The sequence below is a fragment of the Onychostoma macrolepis genome, chromosome 20, assembly GCF_012432095.1.
Source record: "Onychostoma macrolepis isolate SWU-2019 chromosome 20, ASM1243209v1, whole genome shotgun sequence".
Taxonomy (NCBI): domain Eukaryota; kingdom Metazoa; phylum Chordata; class Actinopteri; order Cypriniformes; family Cyprinidae; genus Onychostoma; species Onychostoma macrolepis.
This window is the reverse complement of record NC_081174.1, coordinates 17,686,462-17,701,552: the sequence shown is the minus strand read 5'-3', so window position 1 is coordinate 17,701,552 and position 15,091 is coordinate 17,686,462.

Below are 15,091 nucleotides of genomic sequence, written 5' to 3'. Positions count from 1 at the left end.
CTCCGATGATTCATTGAAATCACCCAAGGCCAGTCACTTCACATTTGCTGGTGCTATTCGTCAATGATTGGGAGAAGGGAAGCGATTAGTGAGATTAATCACCCATATGGTGTTTCATACTATGTTGAGCCGACATTCTGTTTACTGTTCCCCATTGATCAGCTCTACAAATGCAGAGCACGAGTCCTATGACAGCCTGCAAGTGTGTGTTCATGAAAAGAAAGCCAGTAGCACATAGATGAGAAATCGGGCTTATGAAGGATTTTCAGGGGCAGATGGAAAGTTAAGTTCTTTACACAAAAAATGACTCACAGTCTGTGACTCTGTTTGCTCTCAATTATTTTCACCCCGATGCCAAGTATGTATAATTTTCCAAAAAATACAAACAAAAAACAGTGCAATAAATCGTTAACTAAAACTTGAAATGAAAACTTAAACCAAATGGAAATTAGAAATTACTAACTGGAAATAAAAACTAAAATTGAACTAAAATTAAAACTGAAATGAAAATGAATTAAACCTTGATAGTAGTAGTAAAATAATAAAAACAGAAAAAGTGGCAAAAGCAATAAAAGCTAAATTAAATAAAAGCTAAAAATAAAATTTTAAATATTAATAATGAAATAAAAACTATAATAGTATATAAATAATTTTGAAATAAAGTTCCTTGTGAACAACATTTAGATCATGAACAACCAAGCAGTGAAATACAAAAGTTGGAAATATTGTCTTTCACTCCAGCAAAAGATTATTATTATTTTTTTTTAATAATGACATAAAAGTTCAAGTGGAAGTGCGTAATTTCTAGTGTCATCAAATGGAATAGCAAAATAATCATTTTAAAGCAGGTAAACACTATAGAGTACAACAGTTTCAGTAGGGAATGATAATTCACTAAAATAAAAATACATAATAAATGCCAATACAAAAATACATATGCTAACAAAGATTCAGCTTTTTATCACTAATAAAATACTAAGTAATAGTGGATACATTTGGCTCTCAAATGAGTATTTCAGAGATTTCATGTCGTTTTACTATATTTGGCTCTAATTATACTTTGTTCAAGACGGTGTAAAATCTTGATTGGTATAACTGCATAAAAATAAAAATAATTACGAGCTGTCATTAATCTCCCGTTTTTTTGCACACATTGGTTTCTGCGGGACACAACAAAGGGGAAGCAGTAATTGGCAATGAAACTGTTGAGATAGTGGCAAACAGCCTTGCGTTCTGTTTCTCTGGCTTTGTATGATGTGTGATTAAATCCCTCTTCTCACTCACTCTCACACACACTTATACACATGGCCCCGTTCCATAGCAACACAAAATTGAATTAGATCTCCTGGACCCAATCTGAAAATGATTAAAGCTATCTCTGGAAGGCCGGAAATAACGTTTTATTCTAACGCACCTGGCACAAGCGCATAATATCTCTCTTGAATCACAGAGTGAAGAACTAACATTTCCTCCCTCACAGGCTTTCAGTGTTTATGCTTTGTTTTAACCTATTACAGGTCAGTTTATTGTTTACAGTCTTTTCTTGATTTTTTTTAATGTTCTCAGAATAGATGTTTATATGGCTTCAGGGGCTATCATTAGTGAAAGTGATGAGAAAATTTGTTTTTTCCATGTTTCCATGTGTCAGTCAATGTGAAATACAGGGCTCTCTGCAATTCTTTACTCTGATTATTCCCGTCACAATCCTGAGATGTCCAATATTATATGAATATTACATCAATATTTATTGTACACTATTTTATGATAATGACTAGCTGACCAAATAAACAAAAACAAGTACATGAAATAATTTAATAATCTTACCTGTATATTATATTAAAGCGTCCACTAAAAAAACTGAAGTCTATTAAAATGTACACAACAAACATCCGAGCAAAGAAAGAAAGAAAGAAATTCAAATATGCAGGCATTTAGAAGCTTTGAAGGATAAAATACTCCATCCTTATAGTCATGAAAAAATGTACACTGAAAACTGCAGAAATAAAGAATGCTTCTTACTCACAGTGCACCTCTAGAGCCTAATTTAGCAGTGATATCAGCTTTGAGGAAATACCCAATGTGACCATACACAAATATCGGGCAAACAGGAGAAACTACCAGACTCAATTATCTTTTGAAGCGATACAGCCACTCCAGGGACTCCAGCCTGGTGTTTGAGCCTCTTAGCAAACTGTCTGTATCAATATAACGCCCCTGTTTGTTTCCACTACAGTCTTCCATGAATAAAAATCACAGATTTTCATGGACTTCATGCATAATCTTTTATTGGTACTTTTCCCCACTTTGAATAACTGAAGCTATGTATGTCCCCTTCTTGTAGCGCTTCTCTTTTCAAGCCTCCCTCATGTTTTAAATTGTATGCAGGAGCGAGACAGTGCCTCTCATCCTAGTGTGCGTCTCATCCCAGAAGGGCATCAGGCATCCATATCATTACTCCATGTACGAGACCACTTTTACATTGTACATTCTCACAGTGACTCTCTGGTGTATAAACTGCAGAAGGATGTAAACCAAGGGTACAAAGTGCATCTGATTCTTGTCCTCAATGACATTGCTAAAGTGTGAAAGGTTTTCCGAGGCAATGGCTATACATTTATGAGGTCATCCAGGGTGTGAGCATGCATAGACACGGTACAATAAAGCAAGTTTCTATCTTCATAGTTTCACTTCCTCCATTTTCTTCACTCTCAGTTCAAATGAGCACATCCTCTATTAGATACCTTCTCTTTCTCTACTTTTCTCTGTGTGGTGACCATTGGTCGTGCTGTATTAATAGTGTCTGACATGGCTTCAGCCTCTTACCCACAATGCTCTATTTCTGTCACAATTGCTGCTTTCATGCATAACAGGATTCACTCTAACTGATGTACTCTAAGCTCAGTCTTCTATCAAGCCGCTGTATCTTCCATACACACAATAAACAACCAAAGAAAAAAAGAGTCATTCTGACTGTTGTGGCCTCACATAATATAAAAAATAAAAAGCGCTGATGACATTAGTGCTAATTTGCTCTTGAAATGGATATTTGCTGCATTAACAGCCTAAATCTCTTCTGGTATTACTGATAGCATTTTAATTAGTTGCTATGTTTCAACTCGTTAAGCTCTGAAGATCAATGCTGACTCCTGTTTTGGATCATTTAAGTCTGCATTGTGCTATCAATGGTGCAGATCAATGGTGCTGTGTTTGTTTTACATCCTTTGTTTTGATATAACTTGGATTTTTATACTTCTATGCAATCTGCCTGTAATACAACATAACATTTTTAAGCTCATGCAATTTTCTTTGTATTAAACATCAGTATATTTGTTTCTGTAATTGATAGTCTATTTTTAAAATAAAATAAACACATGGATAATACATATTCACTACTCTTAAAAAGTGATTTTTAATCAAAATTTATATTTTTATTCAGCAAGGCTGCTTTAAATTGATCAATAGTGACAGTGTAGACTTATATTGTTGCAAAAAAAAGGAAAAAGAAAATTTCAGATGAATGCTTTCTAATCATCAAATAACCATGAAATCATGGTTTCCGCAAAATATTAAGCAGCATAAACATCTAAATTGTGATAATAAGACACTTGAGTATTTTAATGTTAAACTACTACACTAACTGCAACCTGGTCTCAGATTCGGAGGTTAATTAAGTCCGTGAACATTACACGGAATTCTGTGAGATCATGTTGCTAACTGAGCCAGTGCTGTTTTAACAAACACACATCTTAGAAAAGAAAATCATAGTTCATGCCATATGCCAAATGAATCCATTACCAACTTGTTCAGACATCTATAATGTGATGTAATGATGAAGCTGATGCCGCAGATAATACTAGAGTAATCTGGTTGATATTGATTTAGCAAGCGCTTGATAAAAACACAATCAAGTGGGCGGCAGAGTGTGTTCTGCTTGGACAGCTGTGATAGATGTGTTTCTACCCTAATGACAGATCCCCAGCAGAAACATTAGGCTGATACTTTTTCATAATTTTAATGCATTAATATTATTGATGTCAGTTGGTCTCCCATAGCATGTTTTCTTATAAGCTGTAGATCAGGGATGTCACTCACTCTGTTGATTTAACTGTAATGGATTACGGAAATTTTAAGGTGGGTTTTAAAGTCATGTCATGAATGTAACAATTATAAACACTGGGCATAAACTTGACTTACTAAATATAAACTAAATATGTTAATAATATTTAACAGTACAGCACCAGGAGCACTTGATTTATGAAAAGTCAACTCCATATCTGTTCTCTCAAAATTGCTTATATAACCTGTAAAGATATAAGTGCTGAGCAATTTTCAGTGAGAAAATGATAAGAGAAACCTCTTCTGTGAGGGCCAGATAGAAATTATCTGCACTGGATTATCTGCACTGGAAACAGATATTAAGAAGGTTATGGATGAAAAGCCTGTTCTGGTGAAGGATATTAAATATTTAGTGTTCTGAGACTGGAAAGCCAAAACTACTCTATAAAACAAAATGTTGTGCTTTTCATTCTTAATTGTTATACAGAATGCTTCATCGTGGGTCTGAATTAATGGTTCTGAATAAATGAAAAATAATATAAATCAGTATGTGCATGTGTTTATATGTGTGCTTGAGCATAAGCGTAAACACCGTATGGTGTAATTTTGCTGGACTATTCTCCTATGTCTATGGTTACATGTGGAAATAGGCCCCCTGGTTCCCACTGAGGCAGGTGAGTAATGTTTTAACATCGGCAACGGACCAATCAACTTTATTGCAGTTGTAAGGTGCTTTGCATTTGTGGGCACTTACAGCTTGCAGCATGAATAATGCAAACTGGTTATCATTTTAGTAAAACGTTGTGTGGGAGCACTTCAGATGATTCACGTACTAAGAGAATGTGCAGTCATGGCACAAGATCTGACTGCTTGATGAATACTTGAGAAATTAAAAAGAAAAGGGACTGCAATGATCTTTTAGGCTGTAACCTAATCTTTCACTTTAACACAAAATAAAGATGCATTTTAATGCAGGAGCTTTAAGTGTTGCATTTGTGTACAGTAGTAATTAAAGCAACCAAGACTCGAATGTTGGCAGGATAGAGTCCTTCACAAAGTATATTAGTAACTGTTGGTGCTCCGCTTTGATATGTGTATCGCTATGTAAAATACAACTATATCTTAAAGTCTGTTTACTAATCCAAGGCAATAGACAGCAACAATGACTTTTACAGAAGTATCATTTTCTGCTCTGGGATTTAAAAAAAAAAAGCCTCATTAAAGCGTTCTAAGCCATGAATCAAACCAAGCAGCTCTAAAAATCACTCACAAGATTACAACAAACTCTGATTTGAAGCAAAACGAAAACAATAACTTTTCAAGACTTTTAGGATGCACTGCACATTGCATCTGAAAGCCCATGAGCACTGCAAATGGCATAGTCGGATAAAATAAGGTGGTACAATATAAAATTACTGATGTATAGACACACAAATTAAAAAAAAACTTTGCAGTACCATTGCATTGTTTCACCTTAAAAACAAGTTTTTGTGCTGAAAATGCAAGATATGAATACTAGACCGGCATGTAATGTCACATCGCTCAGAAGAATATGAGAACCTAAAAGAGTAAGCAAAGGCCTGTTGTTCGCTCGGCGTGACATGAAGGTCTCCCATCAGCAGAATGCTCTCATAAAGGAGTCCTACATCTACAAACCTCTTTCTGTAGGTGTTTGCCCTTTGACAGCCCCTAGGACTGTCAGTATACAAACAAGCTGGGTTGGGAGTGGATGTATTAAAATGTTGGGTTGATGCCAGTGGGTGTTTGAAGCCAAGTTCCAGACTTGTAGTTAAGCATGAGTTGTAGCTATAATATCTTATCCTTAGCTGATAATGTAAATGCTATTAATCATCTAAATGATTGTCAAAAGACTATGTCTGTGTTTACTCATGTTGCATCATGTTAACCATTAAGCTTAGAAGCAGATGGAGTATATTTGCCATTGTGATTCAAGCTGAAATAAAATCCTTAAATACAACAGCCAAGTGTGTTGAGAAAGCATACACACTATCCAAAAACACTGAATGAAAGAATGATCAATATTACATGCCTGTGCTTTCCAACATCGCTCAAAAATGTCATGGACTGGGTGTTTTGAAAATAAATAAATAAATAAAAGTAAATAAATCTCTGACTGTATCACAAGATTTAGTGAAATCGGGATGTGAATTGACACAGTGTTACAGACACAATGTTACAGAGATGGAAAAATTAGAGTTATCCATCTATTTACAGTTTTTAAATGATTTAAGAAGAACTGGACCTCTAGCACACTGTAAAAAAAAATCCATAAAATTTACGGTAAAGAAAGGGCAGCTGTGGTTGCCGGAATTCTACCATAAAAAATACAGTAACAACATTTCAGGTTTTACAGTTTTAACTTAAATTTACAGTTAAATACCTTAATTTCTTTAACTGATATAATGTTAATATACCAACCTATTGAAGTACTGAAATCTGTTTTGTACCTTTGAGTACCTCATCAGGACTTACCTGATGAGAAAGTCACATGATGAACCAAAGCCCATCACAAACAGCTTTTAAATAATATATATAGAATACATATATAGAAGGTGCACAGTGTCATTCACACAAGCACTAAACACCATCATGGTGAGACTCATTAAACTGAAATATGCAATAAACATTAATTTAACAACATTAGATGTGACATACAACCCTAATAAACATAACAGATTAGAAAAAAACTAAGAAGAAACAGTTATTTCAAAGAAAAAACATCAAATTCAAACAAAATTTGAAATGCAACGCAGGGAATTCTGGGAACGTCAGTTTACGGGTTTTCCCTGTAAATTTTACCGTTAACCATTTAACAGGTTTTTACTGTAGCATTTTCACAGTTTTTTTACTGTTAAAATCACGATCATTTTTCATTCTTAAATTTAACAAACAAAAACAATGTTACATTGTCTTTCTCTTTCTATATTGACTAAGTCATCATTTATTTCACAGCGTGCATGTGAAAATCTTTTACGGAGACATCTCATTAAATAAAGAACAAACTCACAGCGGAGATCTTCAGAGAGAAAGCAAAGCAAGCCTGCACATCGATCAATGAGAATGATTGGAGTGGTTGGAGCAGCAGGGAGGTGTCCATCCTGCTGATCTAAGCACCGTCCACACCAGGACCATCGATCTCCGCTGGGCTGCAGACTTGGCCATAACTCCTCTATCCTAACTACCTGCTGTTCTGCCCTTGCTCAACACATCCTCTAGGAGGTCACAAAGTCAAGTCCCAAATTCTAAATCAAAAAGTCCCATGCATATTTCATCTGATTTATTCATTATGAATAATTGAAATGGAAATTTAATTAAAAAGGACCGCAACTATTCTGAGGCCTATGAACATAAACATTAGCTGAGGGATACAGGACGCAACAGTCTCCACAGGCATAATGTAATTTACACTATTACAGGACGTGTTCTAACATGAACAGCTTTGGATGTACCTGCTGATTAGCTGAGAGAAATGCTCCATGTTGATCCAGGGACATGTCCTACTTGGGTAAATCACAAAAAAATGTCCAAGGGAAAAAGACGATAATTGTGAAGCACCGATATTAAAATTTATGTCAATTATTTTCATGATATGATGACTGATAACCGATAAATGGGCAACTGTAAAATTCCACACTATTTAGTCTATATAAATGAACAATAAAACACTAAACACTGAAATCGATCATTTACAAGTAAATTTAGGCATCATAATATTACAGTATGATTAAGGCATATTCATTTAAGACTACATTTAAAAGTGCTAATGATTTTAAGATTAACTTTGCAATCATCTAATACTCACTTAATATTAATTTAAATATTAAAGAGGTGGAAATAAGCATGCATACTTAATTACCCAGTATCCAAATATCCAGTTTTTGTCTAAATGTGGTTGTAAATGGAGTAAAACTCTTATCAGCTAAATTTATTTCAGTAGTACAATAGTTTTAGTTGTCCTCTCATGACCTTGACATTTCAGCTCCTGGGTTTGGCATTTCATGCTGATTTCTAACTCACTTGTGTCATGTGAGTGTATGAGTTAAGACACTGTTTACAGCCTGCCAGCCTGTTTATTCTAAATGGTACGTGCTAGTTAAAAATGCATCTACTATATGCCCCACAGCAAGAGGAGAACTTTGTGAATGACAGGCTTTACTGCATGTGCAGATTCCATGTGGGCTGCTTCATATAAACAAACATGAATGTTGTTATTGGAATCAAGTAGCACATTACTGGTCTAAGGTTATATTGCCTCTGTTTCAAATTCTCAACAGCGCTTTTTCCCATTCAGATTATTTATGATGCATTTTAGCCATTTATGGTTTGGCTTTTGCGGCATCTGTAAATGTTAAAAGCCTTTCAGATATGTCACAATTCAGGCTTATTCTCGCTGTTATAGCTTTTACTGTTCAAATTTTACTAGCTATAACTGTCAGCGGCTGGGTTTCAGTGCCAGTAAGTGATTCCAGTGCCTGTTTCTGGCTGGTAATCAGTGATGTGTCCAGATTTTCTTGACTGGGGCCATCCATGTTGGACTCACTTAAGGAGGGGGGGGGGGGGTTGCATAATGTGATTACCCTAATAAATAATAACAATGCAACTAAAAGTGAATTACATTGATACACTGTAATTATAAAAAGAATAAAATCTACAAGGTGTGAGGTTAACAGAACAGATTTGTATAAAAGTCAATTTGAATCTCACAATAAAATATTTGTGATATTCTCATAACTGTGAAATATTAATGGATGTCTTCAGTAGTATAACTTTGCCTGAGCTTGCTATTGAAAAAAATAATCCATGATAATTAGTGAAAACAGTTTTTCTAATTACCTGTTACTAAGGGAGATGATCTCACTCAGGAGAAGCTCCATTAAAGAATGAAAAATAAGTAAAAAGCATTTCAGAGGTTCTTGCATGTATGAGAGATTTCTCTAATTGCCTGCTGAAAGACAAATACATTGAGCTCAAATGATAAATGCCACTGCCAGTCCCTTTCAGGGAGGAGGGATAGTGATTTTTCCTGCTGAATGAATTATTTCTCCACGTCTATGGTAATGGATCTTTTAGGTGGGAAGAAAAACAAGAGCCTTAGTTCTGACATGTAGTGAAGAGGTTGTGTGGGTTTGAATTGGTTGAGACAGATTTTATGAACATTAGGATGCAGCTAAGCTGGAGCTTTCTCTCGAGTCGAGACATCACAGGGTCAGAGAGTGTATATTTTCTAAGAAAAATGGCAGAAACAAAATATTACATAAAATATTAAAAATATAAAATACTTATAAAAAATATAATTGTATATATACTTATACAAAATACTACTATTTGCAGATTTCAGAGCACATTTCCTTGGATTTTTGACCAGGTCTCGTCAGACTCCCTCCTAGGTTGTGCATGGAATAACCCTCATGTTTACAGATTGTCTGGAGCCGGAGGTTGTACTCCCTTGGGTAAAGTATGCACAATGTGTCACGTCTGTTCTAGCCCTCTGTGTGTCCCGGCAGACCCTACTTCAAGGACACAGCTCCATCAGCCCTGCTCACAGAGACACCGGCACAACACATTAACATAATTGGGTGTGAAAATTGCAACTGAAATGCTTGCATCTCCTCCCTCCCATTCTCCAACCCTGAACCAGTCAGGAATAAGCTCTCAATGTAACTTGTGGAGTAAAGCACTCTTGAGGAGGAGCAGGACTGAAATTAAAATCTTCAGAAGCAAGCCGTTCATAAGCAAGAGTATGTATCTGTGTCTTCACTTTGTCAGTGTGTCTGCTGGTGTGTCATTCTGTGGCAAAAATCCGCAACTGCGGGGAATCTGCACTGAAGTCCCAGCAGGAGGCTGTTGAGCTGAACAAACCCATGGTGTTATGACAGACTGAAATTAATGTGGACTAGCTTCTGTGGCCATTTAGAGGAACGTCCTGATCCTGGAGATAAATAAAGGGGGGAAAGAAAACATAATAGTAAGTACATAAGTACATTTTATTTATATAGCACATTTAAACATAGCATAGCTACCCAAAGTGTTTAACAATGTAAAATAAATTTAAAAGAGAAAACAAAAACAAAAAAGAAGCAAACAAGACAACCAATAAAACAACAAAAGTGAGATTAAAATGCTAAGGAGAAAAGATATGTTTTCAATCTCGATTTAAAAATGGTAATGGAAGGTGCAAGGCGGCAGCAGAGGCAATTGGTTCCACAGACGGGGGACATTGACTGAAAAGGCTCTGTCACCCTTAGTTTTCAAACGGGAACGAGGCACAGATAAAAGAGCCGTCAGTGGATTTTAAAAGTCTGGTAGATGACAAAGGGATAAGAAGATCTTTAAGATAAGATGGAGCTTGATTGTTAAGAGCTTTAAAGACAAAAAACAGAATCTTAAACTGAACTCTAAAATGGACCGGAAGCCAGTGAAGTGAAGCTAAAATTGGAGTGACATGGTCATATTTCTTTGCCCCAGTCAGCAGCCTTGCAGCTGTATTTTGCACCAACTGGAGGCGTGAAAGCGATGACTGGGGAAGACCTGAGTACAGAGAATTACAGTAATCTAAACGTAAGGTAATAAAAGCATGAATGACCTTCTCCAAATCTTGAAAAGTCAAAAACGATTTAAGTTTGGAAATGACCCGTAATTGATAAAAACTGTTCCTTACAACAGAATTAATTTGTTTGGATAAACATAATTCTGAGTCTATGATAACACCTAGGTTTCTAAACTGTAAGGAAAGGGAGGGGAAATGATTGCCCAGCTCCTTAATGATAATCATTCTCAAAACAATAATTTCTGTACTATACCAATAACCATTTTTTAATATCTGAGATACATTCCAGCAATGGTTGAATGGAGTCACCATTCATAATGTCTCTGATCATTTATTATTCATTATATTGTTACTGGCATTTAACAAATGTTTATCTAACAATATCATTAAGCAAGAGATGCATATTTTATCTTGCTATCTGCTGGTGTATCTACTTAATTATGATGTTATTAATAGTACAGAGCCATTTATTATTATTTATTTATTATTTTTTTAATTAATTTATTTATTTTTGGAATTCTAGAGCCAGAACAAGTAATGTATATTTAGTATTATATTTATATAGTATTTTATATATATATATATATATATATATATATATATAAAACTACATATATAATACTATATAAATCGGCAGGCTTGTGACTGTCCCATTGACTGTATAGTAAATTGCACTGTCAAGGTCCATAAAAGTATGAAAAACGTAGTCAAAGCAGTCCATCTGCCCTCAGACTTGCAATCTGAATTTTATGATGCGAGGAGAACACATGTGTGCGGAAAAAAATAAATAAAAATTGACTTTATTCAGCTTTTTCTTCTCCTCCGTGACACTTCCTGCAAGCACGTTCATGAGTTCACTAGCAGACAGGGTTGCCCGGTTTTCTCAGCAAAACCCACCCAATTGCTACTCAAAACTAGCCCAAAACTAGCCCAATCGCTTTTCAGTGGGGATTCCTGGTAAAAATCGCATTCCGGTGAGGTAAAATAAAATTTTTGGCAGAGTCCCTGATAAAAGTCGCATTCCATAAATATCACATTACTGGGGTCGCTTCAACCCGCAGACATGAAAAACATCCCATGGAAAGAGTGTTAAAGTAGCTCAGTTGGACTTGGCAACACTGCTAGCAGAGCACGACGCATGACGTAAATGCCGTGACCTACTCACATATATATATGTGTAATTTTTACAGAAAACTACTGTAAAATGCTACAGTAAAAGCCTGTCAATAGCTTAACATGTACGATTAAAAACGTCTCTACGTTACGTATGTAACGGCGAGAGGACGGAAGAGCCTGAAGTGGCCCGCATGTCAAGGCCATAAAACCTGAAGAATGTCAGGGGCATAGAGCATCCCGCAGCGTTGCAGATGTTCTGTATTGGGACACCTGCGAAAAAGGCCTTAGAGGCTGCCACACTCCTAGTAGAATGAGCTCTGACTCCCATCGGCGAGTGGAGCTGAGAGGACTCATATGCAATACTAATGGAATCCACAATCCACCGACTGAGGGTCTGCTTTGTAGCAGGCAGACCCCTCTTAGGGAGACCGTAGCACACTAGAAATTGGTTCGCCCTTCTCCACATGGCAGCTCTGTGGATGTATGTGTCCATACAGTTATGCTTTTGCTGGTCAGGCTCCCAAAAGGGAGGAGGACAGAAGGCCTGCAGTACGACTGGCCGTGGTGCCGAGGAGGGGACCTTCGGAACATACCCTGTTCTAGGATATAGAAAGGCTTTGGCCATGCCGGGCGCAAAGTCCAAGTGAGTAGGGGCCACTGAGAGGGCCTGAAGATCCCCAACTCTCTTGAGAGAAGATATCACCAGAAGGAAAGTGACCTTCAGAGTCAGATGGTGATCAGAAATTTCCTCAACAGGCTCGAAGGGAGGCCTACAGAGAGCTTCGAGCACCTCAACCTCAGCGCACCGCGGAGGAAACGTGTAACCAGGGGGTGTCTTCCCACTGACTGTCCACCAAGAGAGGCGTGGTAGGCCGATATCGCAGCCACATCAACCTTCAAGGTGGAGTGGGTCAACCCTGCGGAGAGTCGGGCCTGCAGGAACTCCAGAACTGTAACAAACGGGCGGTTGACTGGATCAAGCTGGCGGTCTCCACACCATGAAGTGAAAAGTTTCCACTTCAAGGCGTACAGTTTCTTCATTGAGGGAGCTCTGGATTGGAGGATGGTCTCAACCACCTCGTTTGAGAGCTGTGCCCCTTCAGCGGCCATACCCACAGCTTCCACAACTCCAGGCGGGGGTGCACAAGGGTGCCCCCTGCCTGTGAGAGGAGATCCCTCCTGACGGGAATCTCCCATGGAGAGCCGTCGAGGAGAGAAATCAGGTGGAGCTGGATGAGTCAGAGAGTACCGGAGGGGACATTGTGATGTCTCCCCAGTCGCAAAGAGGTCCACCTGAGCCCGGACAAACACTCTCCAAATCTGCTTCACCACCTCTGGGTGAAGCATCCATTCCCCGGGCATCGGCCCCTGCCTCGGCAGGATGTCTGCTCCCACATTGAGATGCCCATGGATGTACACTGCTCTCAGCGAACCGTTCACGCTGAGCCGGTCACGCTGAAGGCGTTCCCCTAGCGTTTTCGGATGCAGCGTCTCGTTCCTGAAGAGGAACTGTAGTATATACATATATTATTGCAAAAACAGTATTTTATGTAATTTTTTGTTGTTGGCTTATATTTTCGTTTTTATTGCTCTCTTTTTTATTGGAAAGCACTTTGGTTCACCATGAGTGTTGTAAAGGGCTGTATAAATAAATGTTGATTGATTGATTGAAAACAAATTTCCATTGAAAAACAGTAACAGAAGTCTTGCAGTTCTATGTATTAATCACAGACAGAGCCAGATTCTCATAATGTACCTTTAAAGGACCACTGTGGAAGCCCTGATCATGTGCGACAATGTCATTCCATTTTTTAATTCAAGTACTTTGCAATTTACTATCATTATGAATTATTGCTAATGTCCTGGATTCGATAATTAAAACCCATATATACAAAAGCCAAAGTATATTTCATCCCTGCAGTTAACAGTCACTAATTTAACACAGGAAATCACAGCTGTATTCTATTCCATTTGATTCATTTGTGCAACTAATGCAAATAATGTAAGCATCAATATGCGATTTTCTGTTCTCTATACATCTAACAATGTTAATACACTAATCTGCTCAAAGTTTGTTGCCACTAGTGACTGTAAACTAGCCTTACTTGCAAACAGCCTCATTGGAGTTTAAATGGCTGAGTGTGATGTGTGTATTTTCTCAGTCTATTTCCTTGCTAATATCTAATTCAGATGAATGTAATTGCAGAGTTGCAGAAGGTAAACCAAAGTGTCTGCCATTTCCTTTTACTGCAGCAAGGGGGAAACTGCACACCCCATTACTCATGCAGTACTTCTACAAGACAGGGACATCAGCTCACATCACTCAGACTGGGGACGTGACACTCACTAACACCTCTGGACGTTTCTAGCAGCAGGTCCCGCCATGGGCTGTTTGGAGTCTGAATATGATTAATCTCTCACAACTTCTGCCTCAAATCTCTCACAACTTACTTACTTCTTTCTAAATTTTAACTGCTCATTTTCAATTTTACATTCGTTCTTCTCATGCAGTTTTCTCAGATTTAATTAGACATGCTTATATGTTCATATCTGGCCTGTGTAATGCCCTTATCCCATTTCTCTTTCTCTCTCCATCCACTTTCCTTTCAATCTCAACTGTCCTCAGGACCAGTACTCATGGTAGTAGTAACACAAAGAGACAGAAAATCACTTTCCACCATCAAGGTACAATATTCAACTTCCCAACTTCAACTGTGTAGATGAAGCCCTTTCCATCTTCAAAGAAGCTCCTGAAGACAATGAATCTGCAATGTAATACATTTAAGAATGTACTAGTTGCTCGTTTTCTGAGACTGGAGTTCTTTCAAGCTTTAAAAAGGACACAAAAGCACCAAGTATCATAAATGACTTCACATGAGTTTTTGTGCTGTACAAGAGCATATTTGCTCATTCTTATGTTATAGCATTTCCTCATTTATAAGAATTCAAGTATCTGTTAAACAAATATAAAAATGTAACACTGTTTCAAGATCAGGTGCTTACTGAAGGTGCTCTGAGAGTATTTTTCTACACACTTCATGAATTCTGTGAAAACTCCAGGAGTCCTATCAAATAAATTCAGCATTCCCCTCAGCTCAAACACAGCTGCACATGACAGGTTTATACAGCAACTGAATGTCAATATGCCCTAAATATACTTCTCCAAACACACCCCGATCATAAACACAATGTAATATGTCTCCTGAGAGTGATATTGCCTGCCATTTGAAGTGTTGCCATAAAACTACTGATGCTACAAACTAAACACAACATTGTATAGCCTTAAGTGAATTTACAGCATGCACACGCACCCTACCGTGCTGTACCAGGTGTTTACAGCAATCAATCCAG